Below are 27,039 nucleotides of genomic sequence, written 5' to 3'. Positions count from 1 at the left end.
GTCTGTCTGTCTGTCTGTCTGTCTGTCTGTCTGTCTGTCTGTCTGTCTGTCTGTCTGTCTGTCTGTCTGTCTGTCTGTCTGTCTGTCTGTCTGTCTGTCTGTCTGTCTGTCTGTCTGTCTGTCTGTCTGTCTGTCTGTCTGTCTGTCTGTCTGTCTGTCTGTCTGTCTGTCTGTCTGTCTGTCTGTCTGTCTGTCTGTCTGTCTGTCTGTCTGTCTGTCTGTCTGTCTGTCTGTCTGTCTGTCTGTCTGTCTGTCTGTCTGTCTGTCTGTCTGTCTGTCTGTCTGTCTGTCTGTCTGTCTGTCTGTCTGTCTGTCTGTCTGTCTGTCTGTCTGTCTGTCTGTCTGTCTGTCTGTCTGTCTGTCTGTCTGTCTGTCTGTCTGTCTGTCTGTCTGTCTGTCTGTCTGTCTGTCTGTCTGTCTGTCTGTCTGTCTGTCTGTCTGTCTGTCTGTCTGTCTGTCTGTCTGTCTGTCTGTCTGTCTGTCTGTCTGTCTGTCTGTCTGTCTGTCTGTCTGTCTGTCTGTCTGTCTGTCTGTCTGTCTGTCTGTCTGTCTGTCTGTCTGTCTGTCTGTCTGTCTGTCTGTCTGTCTGTCTGTCTGTCTGTCTGTCTGTCTGTCTGTCTGTCTGTCTGTCTGTCTGTCTGTCTGTCTGTCTGTCTGTCTGTCTGTCTGTCTGTCTGTCTGTCTGTCTGTCTGTCTGTCTGTCTGTCTGTCTGTCTGTCTGTCTGTCTGTCTGTCTGTCTGTCTGTCTGTCTGTCTGTCTGTCTGTCTGTCTGTCTGTCTGTCTGTCTGTCTGTCTGTCTGTCTGTCTGTCTGTCTGTCTGTCTGTCTGTCTGTCTGTCTGTCTGTCTGTCTGTCTGTCTGTCTGTCTGTCTGTCTGTCTGTCTGTCTGTCTGTCTGTCTGTCTGTCTGTCTGTCTGTCTGTCTGTCTGTCTGTCTGTCTGTCTGTCTGTCTGTCTGTCTGTCTGTCTGTCTGTCTGTCTGTCTGTCTGTCTGTCTGTCTGTCTGTCTGTCTGTCTGTCTGTCTGTCTGTCTGTCTGTCTGTCTGTCTGTCTGTCTGTCTGTCTGTCTGTCTGTCTGTCTGTCTGTCTGTCTGTCTGTCTGTCTGTCTGTCTGTCTGTCTGTCTGTCTGTCTGTCTGTCTGTCTGTCTGTCTGTCTGTCTGTCTGTCTGTCTGTCTGTCTGTCTGTCTGTCTGTCTGTCTGTCTGTCTGTCTGTCTGTCTGTCTGTCTGTCTGTCTGTCTGTCTGTCTGTCTGTCTGTCTGTCTGTCTGTCTGTCTGTCTGTCTGTCTGTCTGTCTGTCTGTCTGTCTGTCTGTCTGTCTGTCTGTCTGTCTGTCTGTCTGTCTGTCTGTCTGTCTGTCTGTCTGTCTGTCTGTCTGTCTGTCTGTCTGTCTGTCTGTCTGTCTGTCTGTCTGTCTGTCTGTCTGTCTGTCTGTCTGTCTGTCTGTCTGTCTGTCTGTCTGTCTGTCTGTCTGTCTGTCTGTCTGTCTGTCTGTCTGTCTGTCTGTCTGTCTGTCTGTCTGTCTGTCTGTCTGTCTGTCTGTCTGTCTGTCTGTCTGTCTGTCTGTCTGTCTGTCTGTCTGTCTGTCTGTCTGTCTGTCTGTCTGTCTGTCTGTCTGTCTGTCTGTCTGTCTGTCTGTCTGTCTGTCTGTCTGTCTGTCTGTCTGTCTGTCTGCTGTCTGTCTGTCGTCTGTCTGTCTGTCTGTCTGTCTGTCTGTCTGTCTGTCTGTCTGTCTGTCTGTCTGTCTGTCTGTCTGTCTGTCTGTCTGTCTGTCTGTCTGTCTGTCTGTCTGTCTGTCTGTCTGTCTGTCTGTCTGTCTGTCTGTCTGTCTGTCTGTCTGTCTGTCTGTCTGTCTGTCTGTCTGTCTGTCTGTCTGTCTGTCTGTCTGTCTGTCTGTCTGTCTGTCTGTCTGTCTGTCTGTCTGTCTGTCTGTCTGTCTGTCTGTCTGTCTGTCTGTCTGTCTGTCTGTCTGTCTGTCTGTCTGTCTGTCTGTCTGTCTGTCTGTCTGTCTGTCTGTCTGTCTGTCTGTCTGTCTGTCTGTCTGTCTGTCTGTCTGTCTGTCTGTCTGTCTGTCTGTCTGTCTGTCTGTCTGTCTGTCTGTCTGTCTGTCTGTCTGTCTGTCTGTCTGTCTGTCTGTCTGTCTGTCTGTCTGTCTGTCTGTCTGTCTGTCTGTCTGTCTGTCTGTCTGTCTGTCTGTCTGTCTGTCTGTCTGTCTGTCTGTCTGTCTGTCTGTCTGTCTGTCTGTCTGTCTGTCTGTCTGTCTGTCTGTCTGTCTGTCTGTCTGTCTGTCTGTCTGTCTGTCTGTCTGTCTGTCTGTCTGTCTGTCTGTCTGTCTGTCTGTCTGTCTGTCTGTCTGTCTGTCTGTCTGTCTGTCTGTCTGTCTGTCTGTCTGTCTGTCTGTCTGTCTGTCTGTCTGTCTGTCTGTCTGTCTGTCTGTCTGTCTGTCTGTCTGTCTGTCTGTCTGTCTGTCTGTCTGTCTGTCTGTCTGTCTGTCTGTCTGTCTGTCTGTCTGTCTGTCTGTCTGTCTGTCTGTCTGTCTGTCTGTCTGTCTGTCTGTCTGTCTGTCTGTCTGTCTGTCTGTCTGTCTGTCTGTCTGTCTGTCTGTCTGTCTGTCTGTCTGTCTGTCTGTCTGTCTGTCTGTCTGTCTGTCTGTCTGTCTGTCTGTCTGTCTGTCTGTCTGTCTGTCTGTCTGTCTGTCTGTCTGTCTGTCTGTCTGTCTGTCTGTCTGTCTGTCTGTCTGTCTGTCTGTCTGTCTGTCTGTCTGTCTGTCTGTCTGTCTGTCTGTCTGTCTGTCTGTCTGTCTGTCTGTCTGTCTGTCTGTCTGTCTGTCTGTCTGTCTGTCTGTCTGTCTGTCTGTCTGTCTGTCTGTCTGTCTGTCTGTCTGTCTGTCTGTCTGTCTGTCTGTCTGTCTGTCTGTCTGTCTGTCTGTCTGTCTGTCTGTCTGTCTGTCTGTCTGTCTGTCTGTCTGTCTGTCTGTCTGTCTGTCTGTCTGTCTGTCTGTCTGTCTGTCTGTCTGTCTGTCTGTCTGTCTGTCTGTCTGTCTGTCTGTCTGTCTGTCTGTCTGTCTGTCTGTCTGTCTGTCTGTCTGTCTGTCTGTCTGTCTGTCTGTCTGTCTGTCTGTCTGTCTGTCTGTCTGTCTGTCTGTCTGTCTGTCTGTCTGTCTGTCTGTCTGTCTGTCTGTCTGTCTGTCTGTCTGTCTGTCTGTCTGTCTGTCTGTCTGTCTGTCTGTCTGTCTGTCTGTCTGTCTGTCTGTCTGTCTGTCTGTCTGTCTGTCTGTCTGTCTGTCTGTCTGTCTGTCTGTCTGTCTGTCTGTCTGTCTGTCTGTCTGTCTGTCTGTCTGTCTGTCTGTCTGTCTGTCTGTCTGTCTGTCTGTCTGTCTGTCTGTCTGTCTGTCTGTCTGTCTGTCTGTCTGTCTGTCTGTCTGTCTGTCTGTCTGTCTGTCTGTCTGTCTGTCTGTCTGTCTGTCTGTCTGTCTGTCTGTCTGTCTGTCTGTCTGTCTGTCTGTCTGTCTGTCTGTCTGTCTGTCTGTCTGTCTGTCTGTCTGTCTGTCTGTCTGTCTGTCTGTCTGTCTGTCTGTCTGTCTGTCTGTCTGTCTGTCTGTCTGTCTGTCTGTCTGTCTGTCTGTCTGTCTGTCTGTCTGTCTGTCTGTCTGTCTGTCTGTCTGTCTGTCTGTCTGTCTGTCTGTCTGTCTGTCTGTCTGTCTGTCTGTCTGTCTGTCTGTCTGTCTGTCTGTCTGTCTGTCTGTCTGTCTGTCTGTCTGTCTGTCTGTCTGTCTGTCTGTCTGTCTGTCTGTCTGTCTGTCTGTCTGTCTGTCTGTCTGTCTGTCTGTCTGTCTGTCTGTCTGTCTGTCTGTCTGTCTGTCTGTCTGTCTGTCTGTCTGTCTGTCTGTCTGTCTGTCTGTCTGTCTGTCTGTCTGTCTGTCTGTCTGTCTGTCTGTCTGTCTGTCTGTCTGTCTGTCTGTCTGTCTGTCTGTCTGTCTGTCTGTCTGTCTGTCTGTCTGTCTGTCTGTCTGTCTGTCTGTCTGTCTGTCTGTCTGTCTGTCTGTCTGTCTGTCTGTCTGTCTGTCTGTCTGTCTGTCTGTCTGTCTGTCTGTCTGTCTGTCTGTCTGTCTGTCTGTCTGTCTGTCTGTCTGTCTGTCTGTCTGTCTGTCTGTCTGTCTGTCTGTCTGTCTGTCTGTCTGTCTGTCTGTCTGTCTGTCTGTCTGTCTGTCTGTCTGTCTGTCTGTCTGTCTGTCTGTCTGTCTGTCTGTCTGTCTGTCTGTCTGTCTGTCTGTCTGTCTGTCTGTCTGTCTGTCTGTCTGTCTGTCTGTCTGTCTGTCTGTCTGTCTGTCTGTCTGTCTGTCTGTCTGTCTGTCTGTCTGTCTGTCTGTCTGTCTGTCTGTCTGTCTGTCTGTCTGTCTGTCTGTCTGTCTGTCTGTCTGTCTGTCTGTCTGTCTGTCTGTCTGTCTGTCTGTCTGTCTGTCTGTCTGTCTGTCTGTCTGTCTGTCTGTCTGTCTGTCTGTCTGTCTGTCTGTCTGTCTGTCTGTCTGTCTGTCTGTCTGTCTGTCTGTCTGTCTGTCTGTCTGTCTGTCTGTCTGTCTGTCTGTCTGTCTGTCTGTCTGTCTGTCTGTCTGTCTGTCTGTCTGTCTGTCTGTCTGTCTGTCTGTCTGTCTGTCTGTCTGTCTGTCTGTCTGTCTGTCTGTCTGTCTGTCTGTCTGTCTGTCTGTCTGTCTGTCTGTCTGTCTGTCTGTCTGTCTGTCTGTCTGTCTGTCTGTCTGTCTGTCTGTCTGTCTGTCTGTCTGTCTGTCTGTCTGTCTGTCTGTCTGTCTGTCTGTCTGTCTGTCTGTCTGTCTGTCTGTCTGTCTGTCTGTCTGTCTGTCTGTCTGTCTGTCTGTCTGTCTGTCTGTCTGTCTGTCTGTCTGTCTGTCTGTCTGTCTGTCTGTCTGTCTGTCTGTCTGTCTGTCTGTCTGTCTGTCTGTCTGTCTGTCTGTCTGTCTGTCTGTCTGTCTGTCTGTCTGTCTGTCTGTCTGTCTGTCTGTCTGTCTGTCTGTCTGTCTGTCTGTCTGTCTGTCTGTCTGTCTGTCTGTCTGTCTGTCTGTCTGTCTGTCTGTCTGTCTGTCTGTCTGTCTGTCTGTCTGTCTGTCTGTCTGTCTGTCTGTCTGTCTGTCTGTCTGTCTGTCTGTCTGTCTGTCTGTCTGTCTGTCTGTCTGTCTGTCTGTCTGTCTGTCTGTCTGTCTGTCTGTCTGTCTGTCTGTCTGTCTGTCTGTCTGTCTGTCTGTCTGTCTGTCTGTCTGTCTGTCTGTCTGTCTGTCTGTCTGTCTGTCTGTCTGTCTGTCTGTCTGTCTGTCTGTCTGTCTGTCTGTCTGTCTGTCTGTCTGTCTGTCTGTCTGTCTGTCTGTCTGTCTGTCTGTCTGTCTGTCTGTCTGTCTGTCTGTCTGTCTGTCTGTCTGTCTGTCTGTCTGTCTGTCTGTCTGTCTGTCTGTCTGTCTGTCTGTCTGTCTGTCTGTCTGTCTGTCTGTCTGTCTGTCTGTCTGTCTGTCTGTCTGTCTGTCTGTCTGTCTGTCTGTCTGTCTGTCTGTCTGTCTGTCTGTCTGTCTGTCTGTCTGTCTGTCTGTCTGTCTGTCTGTCTGTCTGTCTGTCTGTCTGTCTGTCTGTCTGTCTGTCTGTCTGTCTGTCTGTCTGTCTGTCTGTCTGTCTGTCTGTCTGTCTGTCTGTCTGTCTGTCTGTCTGTCTGTCTGTCTGTCTGTCTGTCTGTCTGTCTGTCTGTCTGTCTGTCTGTCTGTCTGTCTGTCTGTCTGTCTGTCTGTCTGTCTGTCTGTCTGTCTGTCTGTCTGTCTGTCTGTCTGTCTGTCTGTCTGTCTGTCTGTCTGTCTGTCTGTCTGTCTGTCTGTCTGTCTGTCTGTCTGTCTGTCTGTCTGTCTGTCTGTCTGTCTGTCTGTCTGTCTGTCTGTCTGTCTGTCTGTCTGTCTGTCTGTCTGTCTGTCTGTCTGTCTGTCTGTCTGTCTGTCTGTCTGTCTGTCTGTCTGTCTGTCTGTCTGTCTGTCTGTCTGTCTGTCTGTCTGTCTGTCTGTCTGTCTGTCTGTCTGTCTGTCTGTCTGTCTGTCTGTCTGTCTGTCTGTCTGTCTGTCTGTCTGTCTGTCTGTCTGTCTGTCTGTCTGTCTGTCTGTCTGTCTGTCTGTCTGTCTGTCTGTCTGTCTGTCTGTCTGTCTGTCTGTCTGTCTGTCTGTCTGTCTGTCTGTCTGTCTGTCTGTCTGTCTGTCTGTCTGTCTGTCTGTCTGTCTGTCTGTCTGTCTGTCTGTCTGTCTGTCTGTCTGTCTGTCTGTCTGTCTGTCTGTCTGTCTGTCTGTCTGTCTGTCTGTCTGTCTGTCTGTCTGTCTGTCTGTCTGTCTGTCTGTCTGTCTGTCTGTCTGTCTGTCTGTCTGTCTGTCTGTCTGTCTGTCTGTCTGTCTGTCTGTCTGTCTGTCTGTCTGTCTGTCTGTCTGTCTGTCTGTCTGTCTGTCTGTCTGTCTGTCTGTCTGTCTGTCTGTCTGTCTGTCTGTCTGTCTGTCTGTCTGTCTGTCTGTCTGTCTGTCTGTCTGTCTGTCTGTCTGTCTGTCTGTCTGTCTGTCTGTCTGTCTGTCTGTCTGTCTGTCTGTCTGTCTGTCTGTCTGTCTGTCTGTCTGTCTGTCTGTCTGTCTGTCTGTCTGTCTGTCTGTCTGTCTGTCTGTCTGTCTGTCTGTCTGTCTGTCTGTCTGTCTGTCTGTCTGTCTGTCTGTCTGTCTGTCTGTCTGTCTGTCTGTCTGTCTGTCTGTCTGTCTGTCTGTCTGTCTGTCTGTCTGTCTGTCTGTCTGTCTGTCTGTCTGTCTGTCTGTCTGTCTGTCTGTCTGTCTGTCTGTCTGTCTGTCTGTCTGTCTGTCTGTCTGTCTGTCTGTCTGTCTGTCTGTCTGTCTGTCTGTCTGTCTGTCTGTCTGTCTGTCTGTCTGTCTGTCTGTCTGTCTGTCTGTCTGTCTGTCTGTCTGTCTGTCTGTCTGTCTGTCTGTCTGTCTGTCTGTCTGTCTGTCTGTCTGTCTGTCTGTCTGTCTGTCTGTCTGTCTGTCTGTCTGTCTGTCTGTCTGTCTGTCTGTCTGTCTGTCTGTCTGTCTGTCTGTCTGTCTGTCTGTCTGTCTGTCTGTCTGTCTGTCTGTCTGTCTGTCTGTCTGTCTGTCTGTCTGTCTGTCTGTCTGTCTGTCTGTCTGTCTGTCTGTCTGTCTGTCTGTCTGTCTGTCTGTCTGTCTGTCTGTCTGTCTGTCTGTCTGTCTGTCTGTCTGTCTGTCTGTCTGTCTGTCTGTCTGTCTGTCTGTCTGTCTGTCTGTCTGTCTGTCTGTCTGTCTGTCTGTCTGTCTCTGTCTGTCTGTCTGTCTGTCTGTCTGTCTGTCTGTCTGTCTGTCTGTCTGTCTGTCTGTCTGTCTGTCTGTCTGTCTGTCTGTCTGTCTGTCTGTCTGTCTGTCTGTCTGTCTGTCTGTCTGTCTGTCTGTCTGTCTGTCTGTCTGTCTGTCTGTCTGTCTGTCTGTCTGTCTGTCTGTCTGTCTGTCTGTCTGTCTGTCTGTCTGTCTGTCTGTCTGTCTGTCTGTCTGTCTGTCTGTCTGTCTGTCTGTCTGTCTGTCTGTCTGTCTGTCTGTCTGTCTGTCTGTCTGTCTGTCTGTCTGTCTGTCTGTCTGTCTGTCTGTCTGTCTGTCTGTCTGTCTGTCTGTCTGTCTGTCTGTCTGTCTGTCTGTCTGTCTGTCTGTCTGTCTGTCTGTCTGTCTGTCTGTCTGTCTGTCTGTCTGTCTGTCTGTCTGTCTGTCTGTCTGTCTGTCTGTCTGTCTGTCTGTCTGTCTGTCTGTCTGTCTGTCTGTCTGTCTGTCTGTCTGTCTGTCTGTCTGTCTGTCTGTCTGTCTGTCTGTCTGTCTGTCTGTCTGTCTGTCTGTCTGTCTGTCTGTCTGTCTGTCTGTCTGTCTGTCTGTCTGTCTGTCTGTCTGTCTGTCTGTCTGTCTGTCTGTCTGTCTGTCTGTCTGTCTGTCTGTCTGTCTGTCTGTCTGTCTGTCTGTCTGTCTGTCTGTCTGTCTGTCTGTCTGTCTGTCTGTCTGTCTGTCTGTCTGTCTGTCTGTCTGTCTGTCTGTCTGTCTGTCTGTCTGTCTGTCTGTCTGTCTGTCTGTCTGTCTGTCTGTCTGTCTGTCTGTCTGTCTGTCTGTCTGTCTGTCTGTCTGTCTGTCTGTCTGTCTGTCTGTCTGTCTGTCTGTCTGTCTGTCTGTCTGTCTGTCTGTCTGTCTGTCTGTCTGTCTGTCTGTCTGTCTGTCTGTCTGTCTGTCTGTCTGTCTGTCTGTCTGTCTGTCTGTCTGTCTGTCTGTCTGTCTGTCTGTCTGTCTGTCTGTCTGTCTGTCTGTCTGTCTGTCTGTCTGTCTGTCTGTCTGTCTGTCTGTCTGTCTGTCTGTCTGTCTGTCTGTCTGTCTGTCTGTCTGTCTGTCTGTCTGTCTGTCTGTCTGTCTGTCTGTCTGTCTGTCTGTCTGTCTGTCTGTCTGTCTGTCTGTCTGTCTGTCTGTCTGTCTGTCTGTCTGTCTGTCTGTCTGTCTGTCTGTCTGTCTGTCTGTCTGTCTGTCTGTCTGTCTGTCTGTCTGTCTGTCTGTCTGTCTGTCTGTCTGTCTGTCTGTCTGTCTGTCTGTCTGTCTGTCTGTCTGTCTGTCTGTCTGTCTGTCTGTCTGTCTGTCTGTCTGTCTGTCTGTCTGTCTGTCTGTCTGTCTGTCTGTCTGTCTGTCTGTCTGTCTGTCTGTCTGTCTGTCTGTCTGTCTGTCTGTCTGTCTGTCTGTCTGTCTGTCTGTCTGTCTGTCTGTCTGTCTGTCTGTCTGTCTGTCTGTCTGTCTGTCTGTCTGTCTGTCTGTCTGTCTGTCTGTCTGTCTGTCTGTCTGTCTGTCTGTCTGTCTGTCTGTCTGTCTGTCTGTCTGTCTGTCTGTCTGTCTGTCTGTCTGTCTGTCTGTCTGTCTGTCTGTCTGTCTGTCTGTCTGTCTGTCTGTCTGTCTGTCTGTCTGTCTGTCTGTCTGTCTGTCTGTCTGTCTGTCTGTCTGTCTGTCTGTCTGTCTGTCTGTCTGTCTGTCTGTCTGTCTGTCTGTCTGTCTGTCTGTCTGTCTGTCTGTCTGTCTGTCTGTCTGTCTGTCTGTCTGTCTGTCTGTCTGTCTGTCTGTCTGTCTGTCTGTCTGTCTGTCTGTCTGTCTGTCTGTCTGTCTGTCTGTCTGTCTGTCTGTCTGTCTGTCTGTCTGTCTGTCTGTCTGTCTGTCTGTCTGTCTGTCTGTCTGTCTGTCTGTCTGTCTGTCTGTCTGTCTGTCTGTCTGTCTGTCTGTCTGTCTGTCTGTCTGTCTGTCTGTCTGTCTGTCTGTCTGTCTGTCTGTCTGTCTGTCTGTCTGTCTGTCTGTCTGTCTGTCTGTCTGTCTGTCTGTCTGTCTGTCTGTCTGTCTGTCTGTCTGTCTGTCTGTCTGTCTGTCTGTCTGTCTGTCTGTCTGTCTGTCTGTCTGTCTGTCTGTCTGTCTGTCTGTCTGTCTGTCTGTCTGTCTGTCTGTCTGTCTGTCTGTCTGTCTGTCTGTCTGTCTGTCTGTCTGTCTGTCTGTCTGTCTGTCTGTCTGTCTGTCTGTCTGTCTGTCTGTCTGTCTGTCTGTCTGTCTGTCTGTCTGTCTGTCTGTCTGTCTGTCTGTCTGTCTGTCTGTCTGTCTGTCTGTCTGTCTGTCTGTCTGTCTGTCTGTCTGTCTGTCTGTCTGTCTGTCTGTCTGTCTGTCTGTCTGTCTGTCTGTCTGTCTGTCTGTCTGTCTGTCTGTCTGTCTGTCTGTCTGTCTGTCTGTCTGTCTGTCTGTCTGTCTGTCTGTCTGTCTGTCTGTCTGTCTGTCTGTCTGTCTGTCTGTCTGTCTGTCTGTCTGTCTGTCTGTCTGTCTGTCTGTCTGTCTGTCTGTCTGTCTGTCTGTCTGTCTGTCTGTCTGTCTGTCTGTCTGTCTGTCTGTCTGTCTGTCTGTCTGTCTGTCTGTCTGTCTGTCTGTCTGTCTGTCTGTCTGTCTGTCTGTCTGTCTGTCTGTCTGTCTGTCTGTCTGTCTGTCTGTCTGTCTGTCTGTCTGTCTGTCTGTCTGTCTGTCTGTCTGTCTGTCTGTCTGTCTGTCTGTCTGTCTGTCTGTCTGTCTGTCTGTCTGTCTGTCTGTCTGTCTGTCTGTCTGTCTGTCTGTCTGTCTGTCTGTCTGTCTGTCTGTCTGTCTGTCTGTCTGTCTGTCTGTCTGTCTGTCTGTCTGTCTGTCTGTCTGTCTGTCTGTCTGTCTGTCTGTCTGTCTGTCTGTCTGTCTGTCTGTCTGTCTGTCTGTCTGTCTGTCTGTCTGTCTGTCTGTCTGTCTGTCTGTCTGTCTGTCTGTCTGTCTGTCTGTCTGTCTGTCTGTCTGTCTGTCTGTCTGTCTGTCTGTCTGTCTGTCTGTCTGTCTGTCTGTCTGTCTGTCTGTCTGTCTGTCTGTCTGTCTGTCTGTCTGTCTGTCTGTCTGTCTGTCTGTCTGTCTGTCTGTCTGTCTGTCTGTCTGTCTGTCTGTCTGTCTGTCTGTCTGTCTGTCTGTCTGTCTGTCTGTCTGTCTGTCTGTCTGTCTGTCTGTCTGTCTGTCTGTCTGTCTGTCTGTCTGTCTGTCTGTCTGTCTGTCTGTCTGTCTGTCTGTCTGTCTGTCTGTCTGTCTGTCTGTCTGTCTGTCTGTCTGTCTGTCTGTCTGTCTGTCTGTCTGTCTGTCTGTCTGTCTGTCTGTCTGTCTGTCTGTCTGTCTGTCTGTCTGTCTGTCTGTCTGTCTGTCTGTCTGTCTGTCTGTCTGTCTGTCTGTCTGTCTGTCTGTCTGTCTGTCTGTCTGTCTGTCTGTCTGTCTGTCTGTCTGTCTGTCTGTCTGTCTGTCTGTCTGTCTGTCTGTCTGTCTGTCTGTCTGTCTGTCTGTCTGTCTGTCTGTCTGTCTGTCTGTCTGTCTGTCTGTCTGTCTGTCTGTCTGTCTGTCTGTCTGTCTGTCTGTCTGTCTGTCTGTCTGTCTGTCTGTCTGTCTGTCTGTCTGTCTGTCTGTCTGTCTGTCTGTCTGTCTGTCTGTCTGTCTGTCTGTCTGTCTGTCTGTCTGTCTGTCTGTCTGTCTGTCTGTCTGTCTGTCTGTCTGTCTGTCTGTCTGTCTGTCTGTCTGTCTGTCTGTCTGTCTGTCTGTCTGTCTGTCTGTCTGTCTGTCTGTCTGTCTGTCTGTCTGTCTGTCTGTCTGTCTGTCTGTCTGTCTGTCTGTCTGTCTGTCTGTCTGTCTGTCTGTCTGTCTGTCTGTCTGTCTGTCTGTCTGTCTGTCTGTCTGTCTGTCTGTCTGTCTGTCTGTCTGTCTGTCTGTCTGTCTGTCTGTCTGTCTGTCTGTCTGTCTGTCTGTCTGTCTGTCTGTCTGTCTGTCTGTCTGTCTGTCTGTCTGTCTGTCTGTCTGTCTGTCTGTCTGTCTGTCTGTCTGTCTGTCTGTCTGTCTGTCTGTCTGTCTGTCTGTCTGTCTGTCTGTCTGTCTGTCTGTCTGTCTGTCTGTCTGTCTGTCTGTCTGTCTGTCTGTCTGTCTGTCTGTCTGTCTGTCTGTCTGTCTGTCTGTCTGTCTGTCTGTCTGTCTGTCTGTCTGTCTGTCTGTCTGTCTGTCTGTCTGTCTGTCTGTCTGTCTGTCTGTCTGTCTGTCTGTCTGTCTGTCTGTCTGTCTGTCTGTCTGTCTGTCTGTCTGTCTGTCTGTCTGTCTGTCTGTCTGTCTGTCTGTCTGTCTGTCTGTCTGTCTGTCTGTCTGTCTGTCTGTCTGTCTGTCTGTCTGTCTGTCTGTCTGTCTGTCTGTCTGTCTGTCTGTCTGTCTGTCTGTCTGTCTGTCTGTCTGTCTGTCTGTCTGTCTGTCTGTCTGTCTGTCTGTCTGTCTGTCTGTCTGTCTGTCTGTCTGTCTGTCTGTCTGTCTGTCTGTCTGTCTGTCTGTCTGTCTGTCTGTCTGTCTGTCTGTCTGTCTGTCTGTCTGTCTGTCTGTCTGTCTGTCTGTCTGTCTGTCTGTCTGTCTGTCTGTCTGTCTGTCTGTCTGTCTGTCTGTCTGTCTGTCTGTCTGTCTGTCTGTCTGTCTGTCTGTCTGTCTGTCTGTCTGTCTGTCTGTCTGTCTGTCTGTCTGTCTGTCTGTCTGTCTGTCTGTCTGTCTGTCTGTCTGTCTGTCTGTCTGTCTGTCTGTCTGTCTGTCTGTCTGTCTGTCTGTCTGTCTGTCTGTCTGTCTGTCTGTCTGTCTGTCTGTCTGTCTGTCTGTCTGTCTGTCTGTCTGTCTGTCTGTCTGTCTGTCTGTCTGTCTGTCTGTCTGTCTGTCTGTCTGTCTGTCTGTCTGTCTGTCTGTCTGTCTGTCTGTCTGTCTGTCTGTCTGTCTGTCTGTCTGTCTGTCTGTCTGTCTGTCTGTCTGTCTGTCTGTCTGTCTGTCTGTCTGTCTGTCTGTCTGTCTGTCTGTCTGTCTGTCTGTCTGTCTGTCTGTCTGTCTGTCTGTCTGTCTGTCTGTCTGTCTGTCTGTCTGTCTGTCTGTCTGTCTGTCTGTCTGTCTGTCTGTCTGTCTGTCTGTCTGTCTGTCTGTCTGTCTGTCTGTCTGTCTGTCTGTCTGTCTGTCTGTCTGTCTGTCTGTCTGTCTGTCTGTCTGTCTGTCTGTCTGTCTGTCTGTCTGTCTGTCTGTCTGTCTGTCTGTCTGTCTGTCTGTCTGTCTGTCTGTCTGTCTGTCTGTCTGTCTGTCTGTCTGTCTGTCTGTCTGTCTGTCTGTCTGTCTGTCTGTCTGTCTGTCTGTCTGTCTGTCTGTCTGTCTGTCTGTCTGTCTGTCTGTCTGTCTGTCTGTCTGTCTGTCTGTCTGTCTGTCTGTCTGTCTGTCTGTCTGTCTGTCTGTCTGTCTGTCTGTCTGTCTGTCTGTCTGTCTGTCTGTCTGTCTGTCTGTCTGTCTGTCTGTCTGTCTGTCTGTCTGTCTGTCTGTCTGTCTGTCTGTCTGTCTGTCTGTCTGTCTGTCTGTCTGTCTGTCTGTCTGTCTGTCTGTCTGTCTGTCTGTCTGTCTGTCTGTCTGTCTGTCTGTCTGTCTGTCTGTCTGTCTGTCTGTCTGTCTGTCTGTCTGTCTGTCTGTCTGTCTGTCTGTCTGTCTGTCTGTCTGTCTGTCTGTCTGTCTGTCTGTCTGTCTGTCTGTCTGTCTGTCTGTCTGTCTGTCTGTCTGTCTGTCTGTCTGTCTGTCTGTCTGTCTGTCTGTCTGTCTGTCTGTCTGTCTGTCTGTCTGTCTGTCTGTCTGTCTGTCTGTCTGTCTGTCTGTCTGTCTGTCTGTCTGTCTGTCTGTCTGTCTGTCTGTCTGTCTGTCTGTCTGTCTGTCTGTCTGTCTGTCTGTCTGTCTGTCTGTCTGTCTGTCTGTCTGTCTGTCTGTCTGTCTGTCTGTCTGTCTGTCTGTCTGTCTGTCTGTCTGTCTGTCTGTCTGTCTGTCTGTCTGTCTGTCTGTCTGTCTGTCTGTCTGTCTGTCTGTCTGTCTGTCTGTCTGTCTGTCTGTCTGTCTGTCTGTCTGTCTGTCTGTCTGTCTGTCTGTCTGTCTGTCTGTCTGTCTGTCTGTCTGTCTGTCTGTCTGTCTGTCTGTCTGTCTGTCTGTCTGTCTGTCTGTCTGTCTGTCTGTCTGTCTGTCTGTCTGTCTGTCTGTCTGTCTGTCTGTCTGTCTGTCTGTCTGTCTGTCTGTCTGTCTGTCTGTCTGTCTGTCTGTCTGTCTGTCTGTCTGTCTGTCTGTCTGTCTGTCTGTCTGTCTGTCTGTCTGTCTGTCTGTCTGTCTGTCTGTCTGTCTGTCTGTCTGTCTGTCTGTCTGTCTGTCTGTCTGTCTGTCTGTCTGTCTGTCTGTCTGTCTGTCTGTCTGTCTGTCTGTCTGTCTGTCTGTCTGTCTGTCTGTCTGTCTGTCTGTCTGTCTGTCTGTCTGTCTGTCTGTCTGTCTGTCTGTCTGTCTGTCTGTCTGTCTGTCTGTCTGTCTGTCTGTCTGTCTGTCTGTCTGTCTGTCTGTCTGTCTGTCTGTCTGTCTGTCTGTCTGTCTGTCTGTCTGTCTGTCTGTCTGTCTGTCTGTCTGTCTGTCTGTCTGTCTGTCTGTCTGTCTGTCTGTCTGTCTGTCTGTCTGTCTGTCTGTCTGTCTGTCTGTCTGTCTGTCTGTCTGTCTGTCTGTCTGTCTGTCTGTCTGTCTGTCTGTCTGTCTGTCTGTCTGTCTGTCTGTCTGTCTGTCTGTCTGTCTGTCTGTCTGTCTGTCTGTCTGTCTGTCTGTCTGTCTGTCTGTCTGTCTGTCTGTCTGTCTGTCTGTCTGTCTGTCTGTCTGTCTGTCTGTCTGTCTGTCTGTCTGTCTGTCTGTCTGTCTGTCTGTCTGTCTGTCTGTCTGTCTGTCTGTCTGTCTGTCTGTCTGTCTGTCTGTCTGTCTGTCTGTCTGTCTGTCTGTCTGTCTGTCTGTCTGTCTGTCTGTCTGTCTGTCTGTCTGTCTGTCTGTCTGTCTGTCTGTCTGTCTGTCTGTCTGTCTGTCTGTCTGTCTGTCTGTCTGTCTGTCTGTCTGTCTGTCTGTCTGTCTGTCTGTCTGTCTGTCTGTCTGTCTGTCTGTCTGTCTGTCTGTCTGTCTGTCTGTCTGTCTGTCTGTCTGTCTGTCTGTCTGTCTGTCTGTCTGTCTGTCTGTCTGTCTGTCTGTCTGTCTGTCTGTCTGTCTGTCTGTCTGTCTGTCTGTCTGTCTGTCTGTCTGTCTGTCTGTCTGTCTGTCTGTCTGTCTGTCTGTCTGTCTGTCTGTCTGTCTGTCTGTCTGTCTGTCTGTCTGTCTGTCTGTCTGTCTGTCTGTCTGTCTGTCTGTCTGTCTGTCTGTCTGTCTGTCTGTCTGTCTGTCTGTCTGTCTGTCTGTCTGTCTGTCTGTCTGTCTGTCTGTCTGTCTGTCTGTCTGTCTGTCTCTCTGTCTGTCTCTCTGTCTGTCTGTCTGTCTGTCTGTCTGTCTGTCTGTCTGTCTGTCTGTCTGTCTGTCTGTCTGTCTGTCTGTCTGTCTGTCTGTCTGTCTGTCTGTCTGTCTGTCTGTCTGTCTGTCTGTCTGTCTGTCTGTCTGTCTGTCTGTCTGTCTGTCTGTCTGTCTGTCTGTCTGTCTGTCTGTCTGTCTGTCTGTCTGTCTGTCTGTCTGTCTGTCTGTCTGTCTGTCTGTCTGTCTGTCTGTCTGTCTGTCTGTCTGTCTGTCTGTCTGTCTGTCTGTCTGTCTGTCTGTCTGTCTGTCTGTCTGTCTGTCTGTCTGTCTGTCTGTCTGTCTGTCTGTCTGTCTGTCTGTCTGTCTGTCTGTCTGTCTGTCTGTCTGTCTGTCTGTCTGTCTGTCTGTCTGTCTGTCTGTCTGTCTGTCTGTCTGTCTGTCTGTCTGTCTGTCTGTCTGTCTGTCTGTCTGTCTGTCTGTCTGTCTGTCTGTCTGTCTGTCTGTCTGTCTGTCTGTCTGTCTGTCTGTCTGTCTGTCTGTCTGTCTGTCTGTCTGTCTGTCTGTCTGTCTGTCTGTCTGTCTGTCTGTCTGTCTGTCTGTCTGTCTGTCTGTCTGTCTGTCTGTCTGTCTGTCTGTCTGTCTGTCTGTCTGTCTGTCTGTCTGTCTGTCTGTCTGTCTGTCTGTCTGTCTGTCTGTCTGTCTGTCTGTCTGTCTGTCTGTCTGTCTGTCTGTCTGTCTGTCTGTCTGTCTGTCTGTCTGTCTGTCTGTCTGTCTGTCTGTCTGTCTGTCTGTCTGTCTGTCTGTCTGTCTGTCTGTCTGTCTGTCTGTCTGTCTGTCTGTCTGTCTGTCTGTCTGTCTGTCTGTCTGTCTGTCTGTCTGTCTGTCTGTCTGTCTGTCTGTCTGTCTGTCTGTCTGTCTGTCTGTCTGTCTGTCTGTCTGTCTGTCTGTCTGTCTGTCTGTCTGTCTGTCTGTCTGTCTGTCTGTCTGTCTGTCTGTCTGTCTGTCTGTCTGTCTGTCTGTCTGTCTGTCTGTCTGTCTGTCTGTCTGTCTGTCTGTCTGTCTGTCTGTCTGTCTGTCTGTCTGTCTGTCTGTCTGTCTGTCTGTCTGTCTGTCTGTCTGTCTGTCTGTCTGTCTGTCTGTCTGTCTGTCTGTCTGTCTGTCTGTCTGTCTGTCTGTCTGTCTGTCTGTCTGTCTGTCTGTCTGTCTGTCTGTCTGTCTGTCTGTCTGTCTGTCTGTCTGTCTGTCTGTCTGTCTGTCTGTCTGTCTGTCTGTCTGTCTGTCTGTCTGTCTGTCTGTCTGTCTGTCTGTCTGTCTGTCTGTCTGTCTGTCTGTCTGTCTGTCTGTCTGTCTGTCTGTCTGTCTGTCTGTCTGTCTGTCTGTCTGTCTGTCTGTCTGTCTGTCTGTCTGTCTGTCTGTCTGTCTGTCTGTCTGTCTGTCTGTCTGTCTGTCTGTCTGTCTGTCTGTCTGTCTGTCTGTCTGTCTGTCTGTCTGTCTGTCTGTCTGTCTGTCTGTCTGTCTGTCTGTCTGTCTGTCTGTCTGTCTGTCTGTCTGTCTGTCTGTCTGTCTGTCTGTCTGTCTGTCTGTCTGTCTGTCTGTCTGTCTGTCTGTCTGTCTGTCTGTCTGTCTGTCTGTCTGTCTGTCTGTCTGTCTGTCTGTCTGTCTGTCTGTCTGTCTGTCTGTCTGTCTGTCTGTCTGTCTGTCTGTCTGTCTGTCTGTCTGTCTGTCTGTCTGTCTGTCTGTCTGTCTGTCTGTCTGTCTGTCTGTCTGTCTGTCTGTCTGTCTGTCTGTCTGTCTGTCTGTCTGTCTGTCTGTCTGTCTGTCTGTCTGTCTGTCTGTCTGTCTGTCTGTCTGTCTGTCTGTCTGTCTGTCTGTCTGTCTGTCTGTCTGTCTGTCTGTCTGTCTGTCTGTCTGTCTGTCTGTCTGTCTGTCTGTCTGTCTGTCTGTCTGTCTGTCTGTCTGTCTGTCTGTCTGTCTGTCTGTCTGTCTGTCTGTCTGTCTGTCTGTCTGTCTGTCTGTCTGTCTGTCTGTCTGTCTGTCTGTCTGTCTGTCTGTCTGTCTGTCTGTCTGTCTGTCTGTCTGTCTGTCTGTCTGTCTGTCTGTCTGTCTGTCTGTCTGTCTGTCTGTCTGTCTGTCTGTCTGTCTGTCTGTCTGTCTGTCTGTCTGTCTGTCTGTCTGTCTGTCTGTCTGTCTGTCTGTCTGTCTGTCTGTCTGTCTGTCTGTCTGTCTGTCTGTCTGTCTGTCTGTCTGTCTGTCTGTCTGTCTGTCTGTCTGTCTGTCTGTCTGTCTGTCTGTCTGTCTGTCTGTCTGTCTGTCTGTCTGTCTGTCTGTCTGTCTGTCTGTCTGTCTGTCTGTCTGTCTGTCTGTCTGTCTGTCTGTCTGTCTGTCTGTCTGTCTGTCTGTCTGTCTGTCTGTCTGTCTGTCTGTCTGTCTGTCTGTCTGTCTGTCTGTCTGTCTGTCTGTCTGTCTGTCTGTCTGTCTGTCTGTCTGTCTGTCTGTCTGTCTGTCTGTCTGTCTGTCTGTCTGTCTGTCTGTCTGTCTGTCTGTCTGTCTGTCTGTCTGTCTGTCTGTCTGTCTGTCTGTCTGTCTGTCTGTCTGTCTGTCTGTCTGTCTGTCTGTCTGTCTGTCTGTCTGTCTGTCTGTCTGTCTGTCTGTCTGTCTGTCTGTCTGTCTGTCTGTCTGTCTGTCTGTCTGTCTGTCTGTCTGTCTGTCTGTCTGTCTGTCTGTCTGTCTGTCTGTCTGTCTGTCTGTCTGTCTGTCTGTCTGTCTGTCTGTCTGTCTGTCTGTCTGTCTGTCTGTCTGTCTGTCTGTCTGTCTGTCTGTCTGTCTGTCTGTCTGTCTGTCTGTCTGTCTGTCTGTCTGTCTGTCTGTCTGTCTGTCTGTCTGTCTGTCTGTCTGTCTGTCTGTCTGTCTGTCTGTCTGTCTGTCTGTCTGTCTGTCTGTCTGTCTGTCTGTCTGTCTGTCTGTCTGTCTGTCTGTCTGTCTGTCTGTCTGTCTGTCTGTCTGTCTGTCTGTCTGTCTGTCTGTCTGTCTGTCTGTCTGTCTGTCTGTCTGTCTGTCTGTCTGTCTGTCTGTCTGTCTGTCTGTCTGTCTGTCTGTCTGTCTGTCTGTCTGTCTGTCTGTCTGTCTGTCTGTCTGTCTGTCTGTCTGTCTGTCTGTCTGTCTGTCTGTCTGTCTGTCTGTCTGTCTGTCTGTCTGTCTGTCTGTCTGTCTGTCTGTCTGTCTGTCTGTCTGTCTGTCTGTCTGTCTGTCTGTCTGTCTGTCTGTCTGTCTGTCTGTCTGTCTGTCTGTCTGTCTGTCTGTCTGTCTGTCTGTCTGTCTGTCTGTCTGTCTGTCTGTCTGTCTGTCTGTCTGTCTGTCTGTCTGTCTGTCTGTCTGTCTGTCTGTCTGTCTGTCTGTCTGTCTGTCTGTCTGTCTGTCTGTCTGTCTGTCTGTCTGTCTGTCTGTCTGTCTGTCTGTCTGTCTGTCTGTCTGTCTGTCTGTCTGTCTGTCTGTCTGTCTGTCTGTCTGTCTGTCTGTCTGTCTGTCTGTCTGTCTGTCTGTCTGTCTGTCTGTCTGTCTGTCTGTCTGTCTGTCTGTCTGTCTGTCTGTCTGTCTGTCTGTCTGTCTGTCTGTCTGTCTGTCTGTCTGTCTGTCTGTCTGTCTGTCTGTCTGTCTGTCTGTCTGTCTGTCTGTCTGTCTGTCTGTCTGTCTGTCTGTCTGTCTGTCTGTCTGTCTGTCTGTCTGTCTGTCTGTCTGTCTGTCTGTCTGTCTGTCTGTCTGTCTGTCTGTCTGTCTGTCTGTCTGTCTGTCTGTCTGTCTGTCTGTCTGTCTGTCTGTCTGTCTGTCTGTCTGTCTGTCTGTCTGTCTGTCTGTCTGTCTGTCTGTCTGTCTGTCTGTCTGTCTGTCTGTCTGTCTGTCTGTCTGTCTGTCTGTCTGTCTGTCTGTCTGTCTGTCTGTCTGTCTGTCTGTCTGTCTGTCTGTCTGTCTGTCTGTCTGTCTGTCTGTCTGTCTGTCTGTCTGTCTGTCTGTCTGTCTGTCTGTCTGTCTGTCTGTCTGTCTGTCTGTCTGTCTGTCTGTCTGTCTGTCTGTCTGTCTGTCTGTCTGTCTGTCTGTCTGTCTGTCTGTCTGTCTGTCTGTCTGTCTGTCTGTCTGTCTGTCTGTCTGTCTGTCTGTCTGTCTGTCTGTCTGTCTGTCTGTCTGTCTGTCTGTCTGTCTGTCTGTCTGTCTGTCTGTCTGTCTGTCTGTCTGTCTGTCTGTCTGTCTGTCTGTCTGTCTGTCTGTCTGTCTGTCTGTCTGTCTGTCTGTCTGTCTGTCTGTCTGTCTGTCTGTCTGTCTGTCTGTCTGTCTGTCTGTCTGTCTGTCTGTCTGTCTGTCTGTCTGTCTGTCTGTCTGTCTGTCTGTCTGTCTGTCTGTCTGTCTGTCTGTCTGTCTGTCTGTCTGTCTGTCTGTCTGTCTGTCTGTCTGTCTGTCTGTCTGTCTGTCTGTCTGTCTGTCTGTCTGTCTGTCTGTCTGTCTGTCTGTCTGTCTGTCTGTCTGTCTGTCTGTCTGTCTGTCTGTCTGTCTGTCTGTCTGTCTGTCTGTCTGTCTGTCTGTCTGTCTGTCTGTCTGTCTGTCTGTCTGTCTGTCTGTCTGTCTGTCTGTCTGTCTGTCTGTCTGTCTGTCTGTCTGTCTGTCTGTCTGTCTGTCTGTCTGTCTGTCTGTCTGTCTGTCTGTCTGTCTGTCTGTCTGTCTGTCTGTCTGTCTGTCTGTCTGTCTGTCTGTCTGTCTGTCTGTCTGTCTGTCTGTCTGTCTGTCTGTCTGTCTGTCTGTCTGTCTGTCTGTCTGTCTGTCTGTCTGTCTGTCTGTCTGTCTGTCTGTCTGTCTGTCTGTCTGTCTGTCTGTCTGTCTGTCTGTCTGTCTGTCTGTCTGTCTGTCTGTCTGTCTGTCTGTCTGTCTGTCTGTCTGTCTGTCTGTCTGTCTGTCTGTCTGTCTGTCTGTCTGTCTGTCTGTCTGTCTGTCTGTCTGTCTGTCTGTCTGTCTGTCTGTCTGTCTGTCTGTCTGTCTGTCTGTCTGTCTGTCTGTCTGTCTGTCTGTCTGTCTGTCTGTCTGTCTGTCTGTCTGTCTGTCTGTCTGTCTGTCTGTCTGTCTGTCTGTCTGTCTGTCTGTCTGTCTGTCTGTCTGTCTGTCTGTCTGTCTGTCTGTCTGTCTGTCTGTCTGTCTGTCTGTCTGTCTGTCTGTCTGTCTGTCTGTCTGTCTGTCTGTCTGTCTGTCTGTCTGTCTGTCTGTCTGTCTGTCTGTCTGTCTGTCTGTCTGTCTGTCTGTCTGTCTGTCTGTCTGTCTGTCTGTCTGTCTGTCTGTCTGTCTGTCTGTCTGTCTGTCTGTCTGTCTGTCTGTCTGTCTGTCTGTCTGTCTGTCTGTCTGTCTGTCTGTCTGTCTGTCTGTCTGTCTGTCTGTCTGTCTGTCTGTCTGTCTGTCTGTCTGTCTGTCTGTCTGTCTGTCTGTCTGTCTGTCTGTCTGTCTGTCTGTCTGTCTGTCTGTCTGTCTGTCTGTCTGTCTGTCTGTCTGTCTGTCTGTCTGTCTGTCTGTCTGTCTGTCTGTCTGTCTGTCTGTCTGTCTGTCTGTCTGTCTGTCTGTCTGTCTGTCTGTCTGTCTGTCTGTCTGTCTGTCTGTCTGTCTGTCTGTCTGTCTGTCTGTCTGTCTGTCTGTCTGTCTGTCTGTCTGTCTGTCTGTCTGTCTGTCTGTCTGTCTGTCTGTCTGTCTGTCTGTCTGTCTGTCTGTCTGTCTGTCTGTCTGTCTGTCTGTCTGTCTGTCTGTCTGTCTGTCTGTCTGTCTGTCTGTCTGTCTGTCTGTCTGTCTGTCTGTCTGTCTGTCTGTCTGTCTGTCTGTCTGTCTGTCTGTCTGTCTGTCTGTCTGTCTGTCTGTCTGTCTGTCTGTCTGTCTGTCTGTCTGTCTGTCTGTCTGTCTGTCTGTCTGTCTGTCTGTCTGTCTGTCTGTCTGTCTGTCTGTCTGTCTGTCTGTCTGTCTGTCTGTCTGTCTGTCTGTCTGTCTGTCTGTCTGTCTGTCTGTCTGTCTGTCTGTCTGTCTGTCTGTCTGTCTGTCTGTCTGTCTGTCTGTCTGTCTGTCTGTCTGTCTGTCTGTCTGTCTGTCTGTCTGTCTGTCTGTCTGTCTGTCTGTCTGTCTGTCTGTCTGTCTGTCTGTCTGTCTGTCTGTCTGTCTGTCTGTCTGTCTGTCTGTCTGTCTGTCTGTCTGTCTGTCTGTCTGTCTGTCTGTCTGTCTGTCTGTCTGTCTGTCTGTCTGTCTGTCTGTCTGTCTGTCTGTCTGTCTGTCTGTCTGTCTGTCTGTCTGTCTGTCTGTCTGTCTGTCTGTCTGTCTGTCTGTCTGTCTGTCTGTCTGTCTGTCTGTCTGTCTGTCTGTCTGTCTGTCTGTCTGTCTGTCTGTCTGTCTGTCTGTCTGTCTGTCTGTCTGTCTGTCTGTCTGTCTGTCTGTCTGTCTGTCTGTCTGTCTGTCTGTCTGTCTGTCTGTCTGTCTGTCTGTCTGTCTGTCTGTCTGTCTGTCTGTCTGTCTGTCTGTCTGTCTGTCTGTCTGTCTGTCTGTCTGTCTGTCTGTCTGTCTGTCTGTCTGTCTGTCTGTCTGTCTGTCTGTCTGTCTGTCTGTCTGTCTGTCTGTCTGTCTGTCTGTCTGTCTGTCTGTCTGTCTGTCTGTCTGTCTGTCTGTCTGTCTGTCTGTCTGTCTGTCTGTCTGTCTGTCTGTCTGTCTGTCTGTCTGTCTGTCTGTCTGTCTGTCTGTCTGTCTGTCTGTCTGTCTGTCTGTCTGTCTGTCTGTCTGTCTGTCTGTCTGTCTGTCTGTCTGTCTGTCTGTCTGTCTGTCTGTCTGTCTGTCTGTCTGTCTGTCTGTCTGTCTGTCTGTCTGTCTGTCTGTCTGTCTGTCTGTCTGTCTGTCTGTCTGTCTGTCTGTCTGTCTGTCTGTCTGTCTGTCTGTCTGTCTGTCTGTCTGTCTGTCTGTCTGTCTGTCTGTCTGTCTGTCTGTCTGTCTGTCTGTCTGTCTGTCTGTCTGTCTGTCTGTCTGTCTGTCTGTCTGTCTGTCTGTCTGTCTGTCTGTCTGTCTGTCTGTCTGTCTGTCTGTCTGTCTGTCTGTCTGTCTGTCTGTCTGTCTGTCTGTCTGTCTGTCTGTCTGTCTGTCTGTCTGTCTGTCTGTCTGTCTGTCTGTCTGTCTGTCTGTCTGTCTGTCTGTCTGTCTGTCTGTCTGTCTGTCTGTCTGTCTGTCTGTCTGTCTGTCTGTCTGTCTGTCTGTCTGTCTGTCTGTCTGTCTGTCTGTCTGTCTGTCTGTCTGTCTGTCTGTCTGTCTGTCTGTCTGTCTGTCTGTCTGTCTGTCTGTCTGTCTGTCTGTCTGTCTGTCTGTCTGTCTGTCTGTCTGTCTGTCTGTCTGTCTGTCTGTCTGTCTGTCTGTCTGTCTGTCTGTCTGTCTGTCTGTCTGTCTGTCTGTCTGTCTGTCTGTCTGTCTGTCTGTCTGTCTGTCTGTCTGTCTGTCTGTCTGTCTGTCTGTCTGTCTGTCTGTCTGTCTGTCTGTCTGTCTGTCTGTCTGTCTGTCTGTCTGTCTGTCTGTCTGTCTGTCTGTCTGTCTGTCTGTCTGTCTGTCTGTCTGTCTGTCTGTCTGTCTGTCTGTCTGTCTGTCTGTCTGTCTGTCTGTCTGTCTGTCTGTCTGTCTGTCTGTCTGTCTGTCTGTCTGTCTGTCTGTCTGTCTGTCTGTCTGTCTGTCTGTCTGTCTGTCTGTCTGTCTGTCTGTCTGTCTGTCTGTCTGTCTGTCTGTCTGTCTGTCTGTCTGTCTGTCTGTCTGTCTGTCTGTCTGTCTGTCTGTCTGTCTGTCTGTCTGTCTGTCTGTCTGTCTGTCTGTCTGTCTGTCTGTCTGTCTGTCTGTCTGTCTGTCTGTCTGTCTGTCTGTCTGTCTGTCTGTCTGTCTGTCTGTCTGTCTGTCTGTCTGTCTGTCTGTCTGTCTGTCTGTCTGTCTGTCTGTCTGTCTGTCTGTCTGTCTGTCTGTCTGTCTGTCTGTCTGTCTGTCTGTCTGTCTGTCTGTCTGTCTGTCTGTCTGTCTGTCTGTCTGTCTGTCTGTCTGTCTGTCTGTCTGTCTGTCTGTCTGTCTGTCTGTCTGTCTGTCTGTCTGTCTGTCTGTCTGTCTGTCTGTCTGTCTGTCTGTCTGTCTGTCTGTCTGTCTGTCTGTCTGTCTGTCTGTCTGTCTGTCTGTCTGTCTGTCTGTCTGTCTGTCTGTCTGTCTGTCTGTCTGTCTGTCTGTCTGTCTGTCTGTCTGTCTGTCTGTCTGTCTGTCTGTCTGTCTGTCTGTCTGTCTGTCTGTCTGTCTGTCTGTCTGTCTGTCTGTCTGTCTGTCTGTCTGTCTGTCTGTCTGTCTGTCTGTCTGTCTGTCTGTCTGTCTGTCTGTCTGTCTGTCTGTCTGTCTGTCTGTCTGTCTGTCTGTCTGTCTGTCTGTCTGTCTGTCTGTCTGTCTGTCTGTCTGTCTGTCTGTCTGTCTGTCTGTCTGTCTGTCTGTCTGTCTGTCTGTCTGTCTGTCTGTCTGTCTGTCTGTCTGTCTGTCTGTCTGTCTGTCTGTCTGTCTGTCTGTCTGTCTGTCTGTCTGTCTGTCTGTCTGTCTGTCTGTCTGTCTGTCTGTCTGTCTGTCTGTCTGTCTGTCTGTCTGTCTGTCTGTCTGTCTGTCTGTCTGTCTGTCTGTCTGTCTGTCTGTCTGTCTGTCTGTCTGTCTGTCTGTCTGTCTGTCTGTCTGTCTGTCTGTCTGTCTGTCTGTCTGTCTGTCTGTCTGTCTGTCTGTCTGTCTGTCTGTCTGTCTGTCTGTCTGTCTGTCTGTCTGTCTGTCTGTCTGTCTGTCTGTCTGTCTGTCTGTCTGTCTGTCTGTCTGTCTGTCTGTCTGTCTGTCTGTCTGTCTGTCTGTCTGTCTGTCTGTCTGTCTGTCTGTCTGTCTGTCTGTCTGTCTGTCTGTCTGTCTGTCTGTCTGTCTGTCTGTCTGTCTGTCTGTCTGTCTGTCTGTCTGTCTGTCTGTCTGTCTGTCTGTCTGTCTGTCTGTCTGTCTGTCTGTCTGTCTGTCTGTCTGTCTGTCTGTCTGTCTGTCTGTCTGTCTGTCTGTCTGTCTGTCTGTCTGTCTGTCTGTCTGTCTGTCTGTCTGTCTGTCTGTCTGTCTGTCTGTCTGTCTGTCTGTCTGTCTGTCTGTCTGTCTGTCTGTCTGTCTGTCTGTCTGTCTACTCACCACAGAGCAATGCCGCGGAGAGGGTAAACCGGAACGTCTTGGCCGCAATTCGCAGCTTCTTGGACGTGGATCACCGGGAATGGGATGCACATTTGCCGGAGATTGAGGTGGCCATCCGAAACACTGTCCACTCAGCCACAGGGGAAGCGCCGTTCTTCACCGTATTCGGCCATCACATGTTCCTCAACGGGTCCAACTACAAACTAGCCAGACGCCTTAGGTCTCTGGTCGAACATGAAATGGCCGGAATGCAGACCAAGGACAAGCTTCGGGTAATCCACGCCAAGGTGCAGAAGCAACTGAAGGGTGCATATCAGACGAGCCGGCAGCGCTACGATAAGCGAGCCCGTACGCTGCTCGCCAAGCCAGGCCAAGAAGTCTTCCGCCGCAACTTCGTGCTGAGTGATTTCAGCAAATCTTTTAACGCCAAGTTTGCTCGCAAGTTCCTTAAAGCCAGGGTGGTCAAATCCGTTGGCAGCAATGCATACTTGCTGGAGACCTCCAAGGCCGCAGTCTGGGAGTGTGTCATGCTAAAGACATCCGGTTGTGATCTGAGAGAAGGAAAAAACAAAGTATACGAGCATCGCGATCACATCTGCAATACTTCCCGCCCCGCGTAAGTCGCCAATCGAACTGCAGGATGGTATCAGTGCCGTGTTGAATCCCATCGTATCTCCAAAGCAACCAATTATTTCATCGTTCTGCTGAAACTCCGGGCAGCGTCTCTCGAAATCTTAGGTTGATGTTGCAATTGGAGTCGAATGGGAGCGACTTTATCGATAGGTTAGGTCGATAGGGCGATAGTTGCAGCAGCGGGATGAGTCTGGCGGGCGATCTGGCCATTTGAAGATTAATCCCGGTTCGCTCTGGGATTACTTTAAATGGACCCATGTATCCAATGACCCAATTTTAAAAGAGGCCATGTAATATGAACGATGATCAGCAGATATCGAGATAGTCGCGGCCATACTGTCCAACCAGGCAGATGCAGCTAGAAGAGATACTATAAATTTTCTTTGTGCTTTATATTAAATAGCAGCCTGTTTTTCTTCTTGGAGACCTGTATCGCTGCTGGCCTCCGGCGGGAAGTCCTCAGCCCGGGCTATCATCGCCTCCAGGCCCGGCCCAATAGTGGCTGAAATTTTGGAAAAATTAAATACACGTGTACCTTGATTATATATATATTGATATTTACTTCCCTGTTTGTGAATTTATCCGGAGTTAGACCCGAGAGCCTCTACCAATACATGACTGGTAGAGCATAGTTTCCGCGGCGCCTGTACCCTTATCTAGCAAAACAAATCCTCCGCTTTGACCGCGTAAATATTTGAGACGGCGGCCAGGTTTCGGCCAGGTTTCAGGCTGAGGAAGGATAGATCTGTTAAAAGGAACATGTATATAAACGATTGTACTTACGATATTTATTAAACCTTTGTAAAACCCACAATGTGTGAGTAAGCTTTCCCAGTGGGGGAGATGGAACCGCCGTTGTCGCGAGGAGGGGGCTCCTGCCGACAGAGAATGGGTGGTGCCCTGCTGCACCTCGAGGGCATTCATGGTTGGGTGGGAGCGCTTGGCTAGGTCATCAATAGCCACCAAATTAAACCGATTTTCCCGTCAATATTTGCAGGTATTTACCTTTGTTTACGTTTTTGTTCTTAGTGATGACCGATAGTTTGTTAATGTGAGACAGTGGAGTTATCGATATCTATGTTGCGAGCTGTGGCATTAGGGGTACTCTGCCCTGAGAAAAGACTGAGCTAGCGGCACTGCCACCAAAAAAAACAGTTCGTAACAATTGTAACAATCTGGTCTGTACAATTTGTGTTAATTATAAATTTGCATCGCTGATGCATATAGATATAGTGAAAAAAAATTAAAGATGTGCGCTCTTGGAAGCGCTGTCGGTTCACTTTTCCGGGGTCCGGCGTGGCGCGCCGAACGGGGCCGGTGCTGGCTGCACGGGCTCTACTACTCCAGTGTTTTCTCTGTTGGTGCACCGGTGCTGGCTGCACAGGCTTCTACTGGTCCGGCGATATTACTGTTGGGGCACCGTGCTAGCTGCGCAGGCGTACTTACGAAATTCCAGGGGTCCTCCGTAGTCGTTGAGTCTCCTCTTCTTCAGTTTGGGTAGCTTATTTATTGTATGTTTTTTATTAGTCGTTTTGTTCAAATAATTTAATTTCCTTTCTTTTGAGTGAGTTGATGTTTTGGGAATTTTTTTTTTCTTTCTGTCATAAAACGAGCTCAGCTTATAGCTTTTGAGCCGTCGACTATACGGGTGCTTGAATTTTTACATAGTGTAAGCATTTCGACTGAGCTTTAACTCTTTGTTTTTGCACTCCGCATTTTCTTTTCCCCATTACATCACTCAACTCACTCAGATCATTTTCGTTGAATTATGTCCAGATATATGTATGTAAGTGTTGTGGCCAAGTGCTACAACCTGTTTGTACTTATATTAACTCATAACACTGAGTACAGTGTGCATTCGATATGTGAACATACTACACCTTGTTTTACAAGTCTACCGCTACGCGGAAACACACCTTTGAAAAGGTGTCCACCCTCCTAGCGAAAATCGAAGCTTGTCTAAATTCCATACCGCTATCTCCCATGTCCGAGGATCCAACTAATATCTTAGCGTTGAAACCAGGAACAAAGGTGGTTCTTATTCCAGGAGAGCCTAACAAAACTCCCTAGAAACGAGCCGCGCGTCATTCCACGTCTGCCCTGTTGCTTATCTTTTTTCATTATCCACACTCTAACCAGGGAAATGGCTCCCTGTCCACGTAGCGCACAGGCATTGAATAGCAGACGTATAAGAGGTATTCAATCCTATCGATGCCGAGTCTGCCGCGGAATCCATCCTCTTCGAAAGAGTCAGAGGTTCCTAAAGCTGAGCGCAGAGAAGCGGCTGCGGGCAGTCCTGATATACAAGTACTGCGC

The sequence above is a fragment of the Drosophila suzukii genome, unplaced genomic scaffold (genome assembly GCF_043229965.1).
Source record: "Drosophila suzukii unplaced genomic scaffold, CBGP_Dsuzu_IsoJpt1.0 scf_38, whole genome shotgun sequence".
NCBI classification, from domain to species: domain Eukaryota; kingdom Metazoa; phylum Arthropoda; class Insecta; order Diptera; family Drosophilidae; genus Drosophila; species Drosophila suzukii.
This window is presented reverse-complemented; position numbering follows the sequence as displayed.